Here is a 16722-nt window from a genome sequence, read left to right on the forward strand (position 1 = left end):
ATGATTGGGAATTCAGACCTAGTCCCTTTGGGTCCCGCTCTAGTGTCCTTTCCAGTACACCCTGTTACTGGGTTGCCCTGTTATTGGGGGTACTTGTTACCCTCATCCCCCCTTGCCCTCAACAGATCTATATTTGGATTTTTTTTCCCCCATATGCCCACATTCCCCTTTTGTAGCTGCACAGAAATGTGTTTATAGAGATTGTGACCTTGATGCAATAGGTCAAGTCCAGAGCTTTAGATGAGAGCCTGGAGATAGTGTGGGATCAAAATTTGGTTCATACAGAATTACAGCTTTGCATTATCACCTCCGAATTTGAATTGTTATTAACTTGTTAATTGTTAACTTGTTAATTGTTATTAACTTGTTATTTCAGAGGAAGAATGTTGAGTGTTCGTTGTGGTACATGATTGGAATGTGTGTTGGCCACAACTGTGATCCTAATAAAACTCTCATTATGATCCATATGCACAGGGTAGAGATTAAAGGTTGTCAGGGAGTATTAACGTCGAGTTTCTTGATTTCTCTTGTGTGACTGAAATCTAAACCTCAGTTTTGCATTGTCTGTGTGGTGGTTTTTCTTCCTTCCTCTCGGTAACCTCTTCCCCAAATACAACAAGCACATTTGTTTGCACAGTGTTAAGTTCTAAAGCTAACGGCTTTAATAGTGAGGCAAGTGCCCAGGGTGAATGTCAAATGGAAGAACTGAGCAGACAAAGCAGGAGGGAGGATGAACAGTCTCCTGGTCCTTTTAACAACCCTGTGATGTCTGTCCTGGGATTTGAATGATTTGTGAATGACTACAGCCTGCTCAGTCCGAGGTGGCTCGAGGCCTCTGGAAATTGATGTGAGCCACATCAGCTGTCCGTAGTTATAGCTACTGGGTAATCGCGTTTGGAATTTATGGGTATTTACATTTTGGAGGGCTTTGACTATGTTTCTGTAACTTTGGAGTAGAAATGTTTGTCCTTGGTATGACTGAATAGCTTATTTTATGCATGGTGCCCGGGTTTCAAACAGTCTCAGTGTGTAAACCACTTTCTCCCTGCGAGAGTACAAAGATAATCTCGTTAATCCTATCTGTAGCTAGTGGACAGGATGATTTTTGTCTGCATCCCACTAAACTAGCTCCATGCTGCCTTCTGTGCAATAACCAGTAATACGGTTACACGGTAAAAAGAAGTTAGAAGCGTCTTACCAACTGCTGTTGATAAACATTCTGCTACAGCTCGCTGACATAGACACTTTTTTAACTTTGTTTGGTCTCAAAGGGATTAACTTTTTTTATTGTGATAGGAACCATTAAGCTTTTTCTCAAAAATTTAGAAAATAAGGAAAAACTGAAAGAGAAAATTATCCCAAGTTCCTTCCACTTGAATGCAAGCCACATATAACATTTCAAAATTTTCTTTTATTCCTTTTCTATGCATAATTTTTATGTGGTTATAATTAGGTTCTTTTTAGAGAGTAAGAGAATGTGGGAGGAGGGGGCAGAGGGAAAGAGTTTTACGCAGACTCTGCACTGAGCGTGGAGCCTGTCATGGGGCTCAGTCCCATGACCCTGAGCATGACCTCAGCTGAACTAAGAGTCAGATGCTTAACTGATTGTGCCACCCAGGCGCCCCTTTAATTAAGCTATTTTTGAAAACATTTTTGTTTTTCTCTCTTTCCTTTTTTTTTTTTTTTAAGATTTTATTTATTTATTTGACAGAGATCACAAATAGGCAGAGAGGCAGGCAGAGAGAGAGGCGGAAGCAGGTCCCCACTGAGCAGAGAGCCCGATGAGGGACTCGATCCCAGGACCCTACGATCATGACCTGAGCCTAAGGAAGAGGTCTAACCCACTGAGCCACGCAGGTGCCCCTTTCTTTCTTTTTACTGAACACATATGTTTTTCCTTGTTATATTTCCTTTACAAAAACCTAATTTTTCATCTATAGGCATTTATTGAAATATTTGCTTATTTTGTCAGTGTGGACCAGCGGCTCAGCCCTTTCTCGTCATTGGGTTTTGCAGTGCCCCTTAGTCATGGAGACAGACTTGAGCACATTGTCTTTCCAGTTAGTAGTGACGGGCTCCCTCTTTCCTTTGAGAGTCTTTGACTGGCACAGCTCTGATATTTTCCAATTGCAGATTATCTTCTAGTGAACTTTCTGTGCATGAAGTTTAGTATATATTTAGGATTAGTTCTTTTTTTTTTTTTAAAGATTTTATTTATTTACTTAAGAGAGGATGAGAGAGAGAGAGCAAAGAGGGAGAGGGAGAAGCAGATTCCCCACTGAGCAGGGAGCCCAGTGCGGGACTTGATCCCAGGAACCTGGGATCAGGACCTGAGCTGAAGGCGTACGCTTAACTGACTAAGCCACCCAGCTGCCCCTAGGGTTGGTTCTTTAGGATATTTTCCCAGAGTTGAATTGTGTTCAAAAAAGATTAAACATTTTGATGTTACACACACACACACACACACACACACAGAGTTTTATGTTGTATATTTTATGTATTATTTTCAACACGGTGATACTAGTAATGCCTAACTAACCACAGTCTACACACTAACATTGGGTATTACTGCTATTTAAGCTTTGTTAACTTGATATGTAAGAAGTAGCATAGAGTTTTTAATTCTTTGCTTAGCAGTGGGTTTGAACATTTTGGCGTGTATTTGTTAACGAGTTGATTTCCTGTTTTATGAATTACCTCAGCTTAGCGCTGTTGTGGGTAGGGAAGTGTGGTGCCTTTGGGAATCTTGGTGGAGTGACTATGATTAGGACACGAGGTTGCCCTGTGGGCTTAATCTAGGCAGGACCCTATTTTGTGCCTTAGCTTCTGCCTTACCTAGTGGCAGGCAATCATTCACCCTCCCCACTTTGCTTCAAGAGACGAGAATCTTTTAAGACTGAAGTCAAGGGTTGGTGGGGGGGCTGGCCAGCTTAGTCGGTAGAGCATGGGACTGACTCTTGGTCTTCGGGTTGTGGGATTGAGCCCCACTTTGGGTGTAGAGAGTACTGAAAACTAAATAAAATCATTTTTAAAAAAAGGATTGAAGTAAAGGGAGAGTGTGAGATTTTAATTTTTATTAAAAAAATGGAGCATGGATATAAGAGTTTTTTCACTTTTTAAAAATAGGCCGCTACGAAACTGTTCATCTTCCTTTAATTTTTTCCTGAGGTTATTGAGTGTCTCCTGGGCCATGTGTTCCCTAGCTGAGGGAGCACCGTTGTATGTGGTGGCCTCAAGGCAGAAAGGGAGCACTGTGTCCTGGGAAGGTAGACAGAACCAGGACACCTGGATGGTGACAAGAAAGATCTGGGTGAAGCCACAGAAGCGGGAAGGAGCCCAGTGACGTGGACATTTCCTGGAGAGTGCTGAGGGCAAGCGCTGAAGTTTGAGCTGCAGGGGTGTGGTTCTGTAGAAATGGATTGGAGGGGGACCAGGACAGGAAGCAGTAACTCCCCTTGGGTGCTGGCCAGGGTAGGCTAGGCACGAGATGATAGGGGCTTACATGCCCCTGTATCTTAAACCATCTGTGGCAAAGGACCATATTGTTTTTATTTCTAATCTGTTGTCGATGGATGTGTTTATAAATTATGAGAAACATGAATTATTGGAAGAATATGACAGCAATGCCTAATTGTTCCAAAAGGATTTGTGTGCTTCCTCTCCCTTTCTGTCCTTGGCACCGGCCATCTGCAGACCACCCCTCAGTAGCCCCAGCTGTGACCGCTGCTCTTAACATCCAGCACTACATCGAGCACTTTCTGTGCACGGGGCAATGGTGCGTCGTTACCATTCTCTGCCAGTCACTGTGCTATGCGCAGGAGAAACAGTGAGACGGGAAGTCAGGCCTCTGCCTTCTCAGAGTCTGTGGTCTTGCTGAATTAGGGGAGAAGTGGATGAAGGTGGGGGAGATAACTAGGGCTTCCTGGTGGATGGGATTTGCAAGATGGAAGGAGGAGGAGGACTCCAGGCTGACTGGCAGGAGCAGGGGCTGTCTTTCAGATCTGGAGTGTGTGAGATTCTTTTTAGCGTTGAACTGTTGTATTTTAAAGAGAGGACATCCTGCCTTTTTAAACAGCGAAATGATTTACATCCTGCTGCAGGTTTGAAATGGATCTCCAGGGACGAAATCTAGATGGCTGGGGGCAGGGGTGGGAGGGAGCCTTACTTTTCAAGATATATCTCTTCGTATCTTTGGAATTTTGTACTGTTTGTGCATATCAGCTCTCCAACAAAATATGTTTAAAAATGGGTTTTTTACAACAGCTGTGGATAAATTTGAAATAAGAAACGTGAAGACTAACAAAAAAGAAAGAAATGTGAAGACTTACCTGACGAAAACTTTAAAGCCGAAGGGATATGATAGAAGGGTTAACGGAAGAGTATAGAAAGGAAGGCTTGATAGTAAAAGTGGCCACTTCTCTGGAAATTCGTAAATTAAGTGCTTTCCCAGTTCAAAAGAGCAGTAGTATTTTTTGTTGTTGTTCACGGTGGGAGTTAACGAAATGATACAGAATTTCTCTGGAGAAATAAAAATGTGAGAAAAACCTGGGAAATTCTGAAAAATATAAGAAATGAGCAGCAACTAAGCTTACTGGATGTTAAGGTATGTCATAAAGCTAGAATTACTTAAACCCTGGACCTGGACAGTTTAAACTTCTTGCTGTGGAAGAAGAAATAGACAAACAGATCAAGGGAACAAAAGAGTGTCCAGAAGTAAACCTGAAATGGACCTGAAAGTAGATGATGATAATGATGGTTTTCGGATTGCTGTAGAAAATAGGTTTGTCCAATAATTTAAACGTTCAGGGAAATGAGACTAAACACAATCCATGTTTCCCCTTTTACTCTTTACACCCAAGGGAATTCCAGATCTAGATCAAATATTTAAGTGTGAAAATATGAAATAGTACAACTATAAGAAAACAAGGGTGTATTTATTTGTAATTCCAGAATGGTGAAGACCTTTCTCTGAGCTGTGTACTTGTAACACACATGGCCAAGAAAACAGTTGACAGAAAGACAAAGTTAACAATCTTAATTTTGGAAGAATTCATAGATGCAAGTAATAAAAAGACTATTAGTCCAACAGTTTGTGTGTGTGTGAATTGGTAGTTTAAGAGAAAATAGACAGATACTGTTAAAAAAATAAATGAGTTGTGCTGCCTTGCCGCTAACAATTATTAGAAGATATGTCAATGAGATACTATTTTTGGACAGTTTGGCAAAAAAATAAAATTCCAAGTACCTATGAGAGTTTGGGCAAATGGAAACTTCCACCATAAAAACATGGTGAATACATGATGATACAGACAATATCAAAATAGAATGCCCTTTGCCCTAGAAATCCCACCTTTAAAAAATTACCTTCCATTTGAACTTAACAGTGATTTGCTAAGGTACGTGGGTGAGGATGCTTATTCCAGCATCATTTGTTACAGCAGAAACCTAGTGACGGTGCGCCTCAGTGTGGCACTGGTCAGGTAAATCCTGGCACCCCCACGTGGCAGTGTCATCTGTAGCTGCCCAGAAGATGAGGAGACTTAGGTGCCAACAGAGCAAGCATTCCTGGGAGAGTTGCTATTCAATGGAAAACAAGATGTGGTCTGTGACCCTGTTTGTAGATAGATTAAATAAATCCCCACTCTTCCAGAAAGGATCCCAGGAAACATTAGCAGTTGTAGGAAAAGTGACAAAGTAACCGAGAAGGGGTTCCATCTGAATTATGTGTGTGTGCGTGTGTTGTCTGTTCTATTATTTTTAACTCAACAGGGAGTATCTGAGTATGAGATCATAGGGTTTTCTTTCTCTGAAACTCACACACATATCTACACTCCCTAATAAATGTTACTTATAAAACATATCCTGTAACATTTTCTTTATTCATAGATTGTGATAGTAGACTGAGATCAACTTACTTTGTTTATCCTGTCCTCTTCAGATACATGAAACTCTCTTAAGATTGAGACCTTTTCAATTTTTGATCTTGGTGGTTTAATTAACTAAGAAGACGACCATGAGCCTCTTTTTAATCATGGGCATGGAGAGTGGGAGAGAACCTAAGGGTTTGTTAAGTGATGGGGACTAGGGGCTTCTGATTTGACCTGGCTGTCAGAAGGAAGACAAAAGGCACCCACAAACTGCTTTCTTTCATAACTGTAATTTAATTTATTTCTGATCCATAGTGATACAATATCTCCAGTGTGGCCCCATGTGAATTTACCTACTGTAGATTTCTTTGGGGGTAAAAGTTAGTTGAAATAACTTTCCGTGTGTCATTGGATCTTCTGGATGTTTATGGGTTTTATGCAGTAAACATATTCATCCACAAACCAAATTTAGGTACATAAAGTTCTTGGACTACTAATGAGCTTTTTAGATGTGTGCGACGTCTGTAAATTTGAAGATAATTTAGAAAAAAGCAAATGGCTTGGGACCATCTTCTAGAAGCAATTCAGATTATGAATGAAGCTGCAGTCCTTGTGAGTGTGCCTTCAATTCAAAAGCAATGCAGTCTTATTCAAGGCATTCATGTATCCCCAGAAATTAAAGTATAAAAATTTTAATAAGAATTTCTTTTGGGCTTTGCTTGCTATTAATCTATAAGTCTCATAACTTACATTTGTATGTTTTTTTTTTTTTTTTAATGTTTAGAGACTTTTTTCCCCCCACATTCTCACTTAGGCTTCCTAATGACCTCGGGAATTATGTTTATTACTTGAGGACTTACTGTTTTTAGTGTTTGACAGTGGAGGGCAATATTGCCAACCTAAAAAAGACGTTAACAATGGTGCAGAATATTATAGTACCCAGCAGGAAGAACCAAGGACATACCAAAACTTAAAGATTTGACTCATTTCTGTAGCTGCTGAGAATGTGCTCATTGAGGAGGGTTTTGAAAAATAGGGTTAATTACCAGGATGTGCTAGAAAACGTGGGGCACTTTTTTCTTGCCCCTCCCCTGCTCTGGGCTATTATTTCCTAAAGAGCCATCTCTCAAAATTTTAAGACCATGGGGCCAACTATTGATATCTTGTTTTTAAGGGATCCAACCTGGACTTGAATACAGAATGGAGTGCGAGTGCTAGACATGCTGGAGATAAGTATTCAACAGTGAAGGCACAGTCCCATTCCTTAGGAGCTTCCGTCTGATGCTCCCTTTCGGGGATGTGAGGTTACCGAGGAGGACATGCCCCCAGAGAACTTGGTGTTTAATGGGGTTGCTGTCTAATCAATAGGCAGACCCGACACTTTGTATTCAGTGTTATAAAGGGGAAGTACAAGTTGTCAGAGAACATATAGGCATGGTCTTTAACCCAGATTTGAGGAGTCCAGATAAGGAGGGGAAGAAGTGAGGGGGTGGGGGGAGAGAGAGAATTTCAAGCAGACTCCCTGCTGCGCACAGAGCCCCACTTGGGGCGTAATCCCATGACCCTGAGATTACCATCTGAGTCAAAAGCAAGAGTCAGATGCTTCACTGACTGAGCCACCCAGGCTTCCCCAGAAGATAATTTCTGATAGAGAATTTTTAAAGGACTCTATAAAGTACAGGGACCTCTCCTGGGAAATAGATTTATACAACTTAATGAGGGAGGAGTGTTCACAGGGGATAGGCTCAGCAAAGCCTTGGGTACGAGTAAGCATGAGAAGGTGTTAAAAAACAGAAAATGGTTCAGGAAGACTAGTTTGTGGCTTGGAGTTAGAGAATCTTAAGAGGTTGGAAATCAAAGTTGCCGAAACTTTGCTGATTTTGGAATCACCTGGGAATTTAAAAAAATACTGATAACTGGCTCCCACCTCCAGGCATTGTGACGTAATTGGGATAGGGTATGCTGAGGCATTTATTTACGTGTGTAGCGAAATTTGGGAACATCCAAGCCAGTTTATGAAGGTCTTTGTATAATCATGCTGAGTCATAAGGATTTTATCCACAGAGACATTTTTGGCACGGAGGAGCTACTGGATGATTTTACCAGTAGAGTGACTTGATCAGACTTGTAGTTTGGATGATCTTGCTGGTTGCTTTGGGGCAAATAGAATAAGAAAGCTGAAACTGGAAACAGGGAAACCAGTCAAGGGGTCCCTTAGATAAATGAAGGTGGCCTGATGGAAGGAGTGACAGTAGGGATGGAAGGAGGCAGATGGACCCCTGAGGTACCGATGAGCTGGATTCAGAAGAACTTGTGGGTGGGATGGGGGTGTGTGGGACAAAGGGGAGTGATCATTGACTGAGCTGGGTGGGAGCAGGGAGAGCAGGGATGATGTGGGGGAAGGGTTGGGCCTTTCCTCCATATTTCAGCAAGGATCTCAAGTACTGCTGGTTTTTCCTTCCAAGGAATAGTTGAGAAAGTCCATTAGTTCTTTGCTAAGCACTGACCTCATTCGATCAACTGCCTCTAGCCTGATTTCCCTTCAGGTGGACCTTATATCTTATTCTTTGCAGTTCGAGTGGATGTCTTTTCTCTAATGATTAATGACCTGGCATATCTCAAATGCATTAAGAGATCTAGTAAGGGAGATTCTCACCATCCTTGTGATCCATGGGAGACCTGGTGGCCACCGTGGCTCAGTGGCATCTAAAGAGCTTTAGTTTTCATAGTTGGGGAAATGTAAATTTTGTTACTTTTTCATATAATTGAATTGGGGATTTATATTACCTTTCTTTTTCAAGATTTTATTTCTTTATTTGAGAGAGAGCGAGAGCGAGAGATAGAGCACAAGAAGAAGAGAGAGGGAGAAGCAGGGAGCCTGACACAGGGCTCCATTCCAGGACCCCGGGATCATGACCTGAGCCGAAGGCAGATGCTTAACAACTGAGCCATCCAAGCGTCCCATGGAATTTATATTACTTTTATCCAGAAAGTTTTCCGAGAATTTTTGAGGCATTTTTATATAGCAATCTGGATTTCTTTGAGAAAGAAATACAATCTGTGTAACAAAAGTTCAGTTGTGCTCTATTTCAAGAAAATCTAATATACAAACATCTGAAATGATAAAGCTGGCAAATTGTGGGTGGAGATAATTGATGGTTGATAATTTTGCTAATGGGTTCTTGGCTTTGAAAAGAAGTGCTTTAAGAATCTTTCATAATGTAAGTTTTCTATGCTCATTTAAATGACTTGAATTTTAGAAATAATATTTTAGGATAAAGAAAAGCCCGTCTGGATATTAGATAATTAACTAATATTATAATTGTAATGAGAACCCTGGGAAATCATTAATAAGGGTTAAGACCCCCACATAATGCTGGACGGTGTCAGGCAAGGTGAATATTCCTTTATATATATGTGCTCTCCGACCTTTTCCCATTACTGTAGCTTTTGTGAAGAGTTGTCTCATCTCTTTCCATGCACGCAGCACCTGAAGAACCCCATAGTGAAATCAAACCGTGTGTGACATTTTGGTCTGTTGACATGAATGTGATTCTAAAATCATAAATTATATGTAGTGACATTCAGTATAGATTTACCTACGTAAATAAGTTTTGAAGCCAGAAATTATAGAGTTAGATGGGAAATTCATTTCCTGATGAGAAAAAGGAGCTAAGAGAAATTATGAATATTATAATCTGGAAAAAAAAACACTGCACAATTTGAAATATGGTAAGATCTTAACATTAAGTATTTGCAGCAAAGTAATAGCTCTCCCCATCTTTCAAAGAATGAATGATACACTGGCAACAAAACATGTGTTTTCCAAAGCATCAAGATATATTGTTGGCAGTGTGTTATTTTGAAAATAATTTGTTTTGTCTCTACAGAGGAGAATGATTTTTAGAGAAGTGGGGGACAGAGGGCACCCGAATACTTAACACATTTGTGATGGGCTGGTTATAAATGCATTTTCAGAGGCAAATGACCATGATAAACAACCATGCAGGAGCCTGCTTCATATGAAATGAAATCATTTGCCTCCTGCCACCTTGCATGGCATCAACAAATGAATCGTGCACGAGACGTAAAATAGCAGATACTGCTGGTGCTCGTGCTGTCATCTGCTAGGGCTTCATTATGGAGAGGGATGCTGGTGGCTCTCCAGACTAAGCTTAACTGGCAGCCTTCACTGACTAATGGAGTCATATTCATGTTGGCTGACATCTGGTTTTAAAGTTATTTATAAAGAAAAGATCGTTGTAATCCAAACAGAGATACTTTTTAAAAAAGATTTTATTTATTTATTTGACAGAGATCACAAGTAGGCAGAGAGGTAGGCAGAGAGAGAGAGGGGGAAGCAGGCTCCCCGCTGAGCAGAGAGCCCGATGCGGGGCTCGATCCCAGGACCCTGAGATCATGACCTGAGCCAAAGGCAGAGGCTTAACCCACTGAGCCACCCAGGCGCCCCCAAACAGAGACTTTTAAATGTGAGATGTACTGTGCAAAATTCATTTAGGGTGAGTGGCACCGTAGGAAGAATTAGCTGCTTTTCTGAACACTTGTATGTGCTGAGGGTGTTTTTCCTGTGTGCAAATGGTATTCCATATAGCATGTTATAAGCAAAATACTTGAAATAAACATAAATTTCTGTAGTTTTGAACACTGTAAATAGGACTACAGTACCACCAAAATGACACATGAATAAACTGACAAATTAATGGGACAACATGGAAAGATCAATGACTCCTCTCAGATCCTTCAGGGAATCGAGGTTACAGGGTAAACTGGAGTCCCAAGAAATGGAGAGAAGAATGCATACCACGAATCACAGTTTACCAGAAGCAGAAGTCCTGGAGAAGAGCCCTCCTTCCCTGCCCCCCCACTCCCCGCCTTCTCCCCCTTCCCCCACCAGGACTGGTAGGAACAGTTAAACTGTAACAGGTGAATTGCTAGAGGGTTGGTGTGCACAAGCCTGAGAGTTCAAAACTACCAGGGCCCTGTACTGGGGGGAAGGGCTCTGTGCTTTCTTGAATTTTACTTCCAGGAGCCCTACGAGAGTCTCAAAAATCTTGTTTCTGGCAGTGGGAAGGGGAAAGAAACCATTTTGAAATATATCCAGAGCATTCTGTTCTCCTTAACAAAAGCATGCCCTAAAGGAAACTATTTTACTAAAGTTTTACAGACCTGAAGTTTACCAGAATATAACTAACTGACTTGGGGGATGGGAAGTACCCAATTCTAGCCCTTTTTACAATTTTGGTCTCACCTGAGGGGGAAAAAGAAAGGTGAGTCACACTTGAAGGTCACAGTCCAGGGACACAGTCTTCCTAGAATATTGGGACCTAATCATAGCCCTATAGAGGGCTTCTCTTCCTCCCAACACCTGACTGCCACGTCAGTCATGGACCTGGATAATAAGAAGGATTATCAACAGCAAGACTCAGACCCTATGTAAGAGAAAGTCAAAGGCAACAGGGAAGACTGAAACAGGGAAAGTAGAAAAATTTTTAGCCTCCTGATAACTAATACTAACAGTAGACACAGCCTGCCTCCTAGCCAGATACACATAAAACTTCACATTGAACATCTCAGTTCCTTTAACACAATACATCATGTCTGTCTTTCAACAAAAAATTATAAGGCATGCTACAAGGCAAAATAGTTTATTTATTTATTTTTTTTAAAAAAAAGATTTTATTTATTTATTTGACAGAGAGAGATCACAAGTAGAGAGGCAGGCAGAAAGAGAAGGGGGAAGCAGGCTCCCTGCTGAGCAGAGAGAACCCTATGTGGGGCTCGATCCCAGGACCCTGAGACCATGACCTGAGCCGAAGGTAGAGGCTTTAACCCACTGAGCCACCCAGGTGCCCCAAGGCAAAATAGTTTAAAGAGACAAGTGAAGCATTAGAATCACAGTCAGATAGGGAAGAGGTTTTTGAATGGTCAGACTGAGCATTTAAAATAAGTATAATACACGCTAAGAGTTCTAATAGAAAAAGTGGACAAAATTCAAGAACATGGAGATGTAAGCAGATAGATGGAAACTCTGGGAAGAATCAAAATTAATGCTAGAAATGAGAAACACTATAACAGAAAGGAAGAATGGCTTTTGGTTCATCGGTAGACTGGACTGGGCCAAGGAAATAGTCAATGAGTTCGTAGAAACTCATCAAGAGAAACTTCCCCAGAAGGAAAAAAAGAATAAAAAATACCAGAACAGAATGTTTAAGAACTGTAAGACAATTAAAAGATATAAAATATGGGAATTGGAAATACCAAAAGGAGAGGAAAGTGGAAAAGAAGAAATATTTAAAGTGATAATGGCTGAGAAATTTTCCCAGATGGATGACAGACATCAAACCACAAATTTGGGAAGCTCAGAGAACACTGTGCAGGCAAACTGCAAAAATCTGCACTTAGATATATCATATTAAAATTGCAGAAAATTAAAGACAAAGAGGAAATCTTGAGTAAAGCCAGAGGAGCTTAACACCTTACCCACATAAGCTCAAGGATAAGACTTACATCAGATTTTATTCAGGAACCATGTAAGCAAATCAGAAAAACAACCAATCTAAAAGTCTGTACAAGCATATCTCATTTTATTGTGCTTTGCTTTACTGAATTTTGCAAATACTGTGTTTTTTGCAAATTTTAGGTTTGTGGAAATCCTGCATCAAACAAGTCTCTCCGTGCCATTTTTCCAACAGCATTTTCTCTCTTTATGTTTCTGTGTCACGTTTTGGTAATCTTCACAATATTTCAGACTTTTCCATGATTATTATATTTGTTATGGTGACCGGTGACCAGTGATCTTCGAAGTTATTCTTGTAACTATTTTGAGGTGCCACAGACTGTGCCTGTGTAAGAAGGTGAACTGAATTGACAAATACTGTATGTGTTCTGACTGCTCCCCTCATCCAGCTGTTCCCGAATCCTTGGGCCTCTCTACTCCCTGAGACATAACAGTATGGAAAGTAGGCCAGTCATCCTATCGTGGCTTTGAGTGTTCAAGTGAAAGGAAAGGTGGCACTTCCCTCACTTTAAATCACAAGCTAGAAATGATTAAGCTTAGTGATGAAGGCACGTCGAACTCTGAGACATTCCAAAAACTGGGCCGCTTGCACCAAAAAGTTAGCTAAGTTGTGAATGCAAAGGAAAAGTTCTTGAAAGAAATTAAAAGTGCTACCCCAGTGAACACATGAATAAGGCAGCAAAAACAGCCCAATTACTGATACGGAGAAAGTTTCAGTGGTCTGGATGGAAGTTTAAGCCAGCCACAACCTTCCCTTAAGCCAAAGGCTAATCCAGACCAAGGTCCTAACTCTATTCAATTCTGTGAAGGCTGAGAGGTAAGGAATTTGCTGAAGAAAACTTTGAAGTTAGCAGACGGTTTGTGAAGTTTAAAGAATCCATATTTGTAATATCAAAGTGCAGGGTGAAGTAGAAGCGATGAGGTACAAACTGCAGCAGGTTATCCAGAAGATCTAGCTGAGGCCAGTTCTGAATGAGAGCGGCTGCACTAAACAGCAGGTTTTCATCGTAGACCAAACAGACTTCTATTGGAAGAAGATGCCATCTACGGGCTTGCATAGCTAGAGAGAAGTCAGTTCCTGCCTTCAGTGCTTCAAAGGACCGGCTGACTCTTGTTAGGGGCTGATGCAGTTGGTGACTTGAAGTTGAAGCCAGCACTCATTTACCATCTCAGAATCCCGGACTCTTAAGAATTATGTTAAGCTATTCTGCCTGTGCTCTAAATGTAACAGCAAAGCCTGGATGGTAGCACATCTGTTGACAGCGTGGTTTACTGAATATTTAAAACCCACTGTTGAAAGCTACTGCTCAGGAAAAAAAAAAAAAATATTGCCTTCAAAATATTCCTGCTCATTTGACAGTGGGCCTCGTCACCCAGGACCTCTGATGGAGATGGCAATGAGACAAATGTTGTTTTCACGCCTGCTAACACAATATCCATTCTGCAGCCCGTGGATCAAGGAGTCATTTCAACTTTCAAGTATTATTATTTAAGAAATATGTTTCATAAGTCTAGAGCTGCCATAGATAGGTATTTCCTCTGATGGAGCTGGGCAAAGTCAATTGAAAACTTTCTGGAAAGGATTCACCTTTCTAGATTCAGGACATTGGTGACTCAAGGGAAGAGGTCAAAATTTCCACAGGAGCAGGAGTTTGGAAGAAGTTGACTCCCACCTTTATGGATGGCTTTGAGGGCTAAGGACTCTGGTGGAGGAAGGAACTGCGGATGTGGTGGAAACAGCAAGAGAACTAGAATCAGAAGTGGGGCCTGAAGATGTGGCTGAACCGCTGTTATCTCATGATAGACTTGAACAGATGAGGAGTTACTTCTTATGGATGAGCAAAGACCATGGTTTCCTGAGATGGCACCTACTCCCAGGAAAGATGCCATGAAGTCTATTGAGATGACAACAGAGGATTTAGACTGTGACATAACTTAGTTGATCAAGCAGCAGCTTGAGAGGGTGCGAGGGGGTGAGAGGATGGACTCCAGTTTGAAAGAAGTTCCCCCTGGGTAGAATGCTGTCAGCGTCACAAGCTACAGGGAAATTGTTCCTGAAAGGAAGACTCAATAGGTGTAATTAACTTCATTGTTGACTTATTTCAGAAATTGCCACAGTCACCCCACCTTCAGCAAACACCCCCGACCCCAAATGGTCAGCAGCCGTCAACGTGGAGATAAGACCCTCCACCAGCAAAGAGATTAGGACTTGCTGAATCAGAAGAAGGTCAGCGTTTTTTTTCTTCTTAGCAATAAAGTCTTTTTAAAATAGGTCATGCACATTGTTTTTTAGACGTAATGCTATTACACACTTAAGAGACTACAATATAATGTAAACAGAGCTTCTATATGCAGTGGCAAACCCCAAAATCCATTTGACTCATTTTATTACGAGATTCACTTTTTTGTGGTAGTCTGGAACTGAACTCACACTATCTGAGGCATGCCTGTGTCAGATTATCCCGCAGAAGTGAAGTAGAAAGAAAGAATTTCTCAGACAAATAAAAACTGGAGAAACTTTCCAGTAATAAATCTTCCTGGCAAGAAGTGTTAAAAGTTTTTCCAAGAGAAGGAAAATGATACAGGTCCGAAACTTGGATGTACATAAAGATAGGAGGAGGAGGATAGAGAAGGAATTAAGGAAGGGGCTTCTCACTTCCCTCCCCTGAGGCATTGGTGCCATGCCCAGCACCCAGCACCCTAGCCCGCACCCATGCCTAATAATACACAGAGTTTTCTGGCTTGTTGGCTTAAAAAAAGAGAATAACTTTCTCAATTCACAGCTGCAACCTCTGCCTTTAAAGATTACTGAAATGGATATAGTGAGGTCTGTGGCTCATGGAAGATAGGAATTTCCAAAGACTCTGGGCAAAACTGCAAATAACAAATGAAAATATAGCAAAAGTTTTGTTCCCTTCAGCTTTACGTTTATTAATAATGCACCGTATTGTGTCTTATGCCACAGAAATTTTCGTTATGGTATCATCCTGCCCGTTATTGTGGTGTCATTTTGAGATCACTCAGAGCTTAAAGAAAAAAAGAATTGAATATATTAAGTGTAGAAATATGAGCTCTTTAAAAGCCAAACATTATTATAGCTTTTCAAACTGGAAATGAAAGGGCCACTGAAGCATCCTATTTGTTTTAAATTTTCATAAAGTTAATATTGATGGCTATCAACCAGATAAACCAAAAATCTTTTGGGATACTCCCCATCCCTTTTCTTAAAAAAAGGGTGTTCTTGAGACACATGTGAGAAAGAAGGCGCTGTGGGTTATCCCCATTCATGATTGGTGCATTTCTTGCTATGACGTCATAAGGAACCATTATTCGGGAACTCCAAGTACCTGCAGGAGTTCAGGGCTACGCCAAAGGCTTTTGGTTCTTTTACTGAAGAAGCTGATTTTTGGTGACTGGAGGGACGTTGACTATAGTTAGCTTTTTGCCTTTTTGGCTTTTGTCGCTTTTGTTTGTTCTTTCTCTCCTCTCCCCCCACCCCCATTCTTTAATTCTTTAAAATTACCCCCTTCTTAAAAAATTTTTTTACTTTCGTTTTCTTTTAAAAAATTTTTCTTATTTTCTCAGTTCTCTTTTTTCTTTATGTTCTTCCTATTTTTTTTTTCCTTTTTCTTAGTTAATATTGTTAGCTAGTATTGTTAGTGTTGTTAGCAAGTTACCGTGCTGCTGGGCTTTGCAGCAATCCACACTGATACAGACATACATACCGACAGTTACCAGCTCCTTATGACCATGGTCGTAAGGGCAACTTGGTCAAGGTCATATTAACTCGGCCATTATGGGACAGAAGTGGCTGTGAAGGTCATTAATAAGAGTTGGCAGAGATTTAACAGTCTCCAGAGACTATTCCTTGAAGTCCAAAGCATGAAGGTCTTTAATTACCTTAATAATATGAAACTGTTTGAGATGTACTTGACCCACAAACATTCTACCTGGTCAGGGTGTATGCTAGCAGATGTTTGATTATATAGTGGACCATGGCCGTATGAGAAAGAGGCTTGTAACTAATTTTTCTGTGGAGTGTCCACTGTACAGTGCTGCTTCCACCAGATGTGTATTGTCCACAGGGACCTAGAGCCAGAGAACCTGCTTTTTTGATGTTGACCTTAATGTCAAGGTTGCAGACTTTGGCTTTAGTGTGATGTGTTCACCATCGTCAGTAAGCTGAATACCTTCTGTGGCAGACCCCTCTTATTCCCTGGAATTCTTCTGGAGCCATAATTATGATGCCCCTTCAGTGGATATGTAGAGCTTTGAAGTCATTCTTTTTTGTGACGGCCTTTTGAGGGATTGGAATTC

The 16722-nt window shown here is 40.9% G+C and overlaps 1 protein-coding gene across 3 annotated transcripts in view; it reads left to right on the forward strand.

The window, feature by feature from the left end:
- FARS2 (phenylalanyl-tRNA synthetase 2, mitochondrial) overlaps positions 1–16722 on the forward strand; it is a 525092-nt gene that overhangs the window by 60205 nt on the left and 448165 nt on the right. The window contains exon 2 of one of the 3 annotated variants that reach the window (XM_032861500.1): positions 14512–14632. The exons of the other annotated variants lie outside the window; for them this stretch is intronic. The gene's annotated coding sequence lies outside the window, so the exon portion shown is untranslated. The remainder of the gene's footprint in view (positions 1–14511; positions 14633–16722) is intronic. 3 annotated transcript variants of the gene reach the window in all.

The sequence above is a fragment of the Lontra canadensis genome, unplaced genomic scaffold (genome assembly GCF_010015895.1).
Source record: "Lontra canadensis isolate GAN:19392208 unplaced genomic scaffold, GSC_riverotter_1.0 scaffold21, whole genome shotgun sequence".
Lineage (NCBI taxonomy): Eukaryota > Metazoa > Chordata > Mammalia > Carnivora > Mustelidae > Lontra > Lontra canadensis.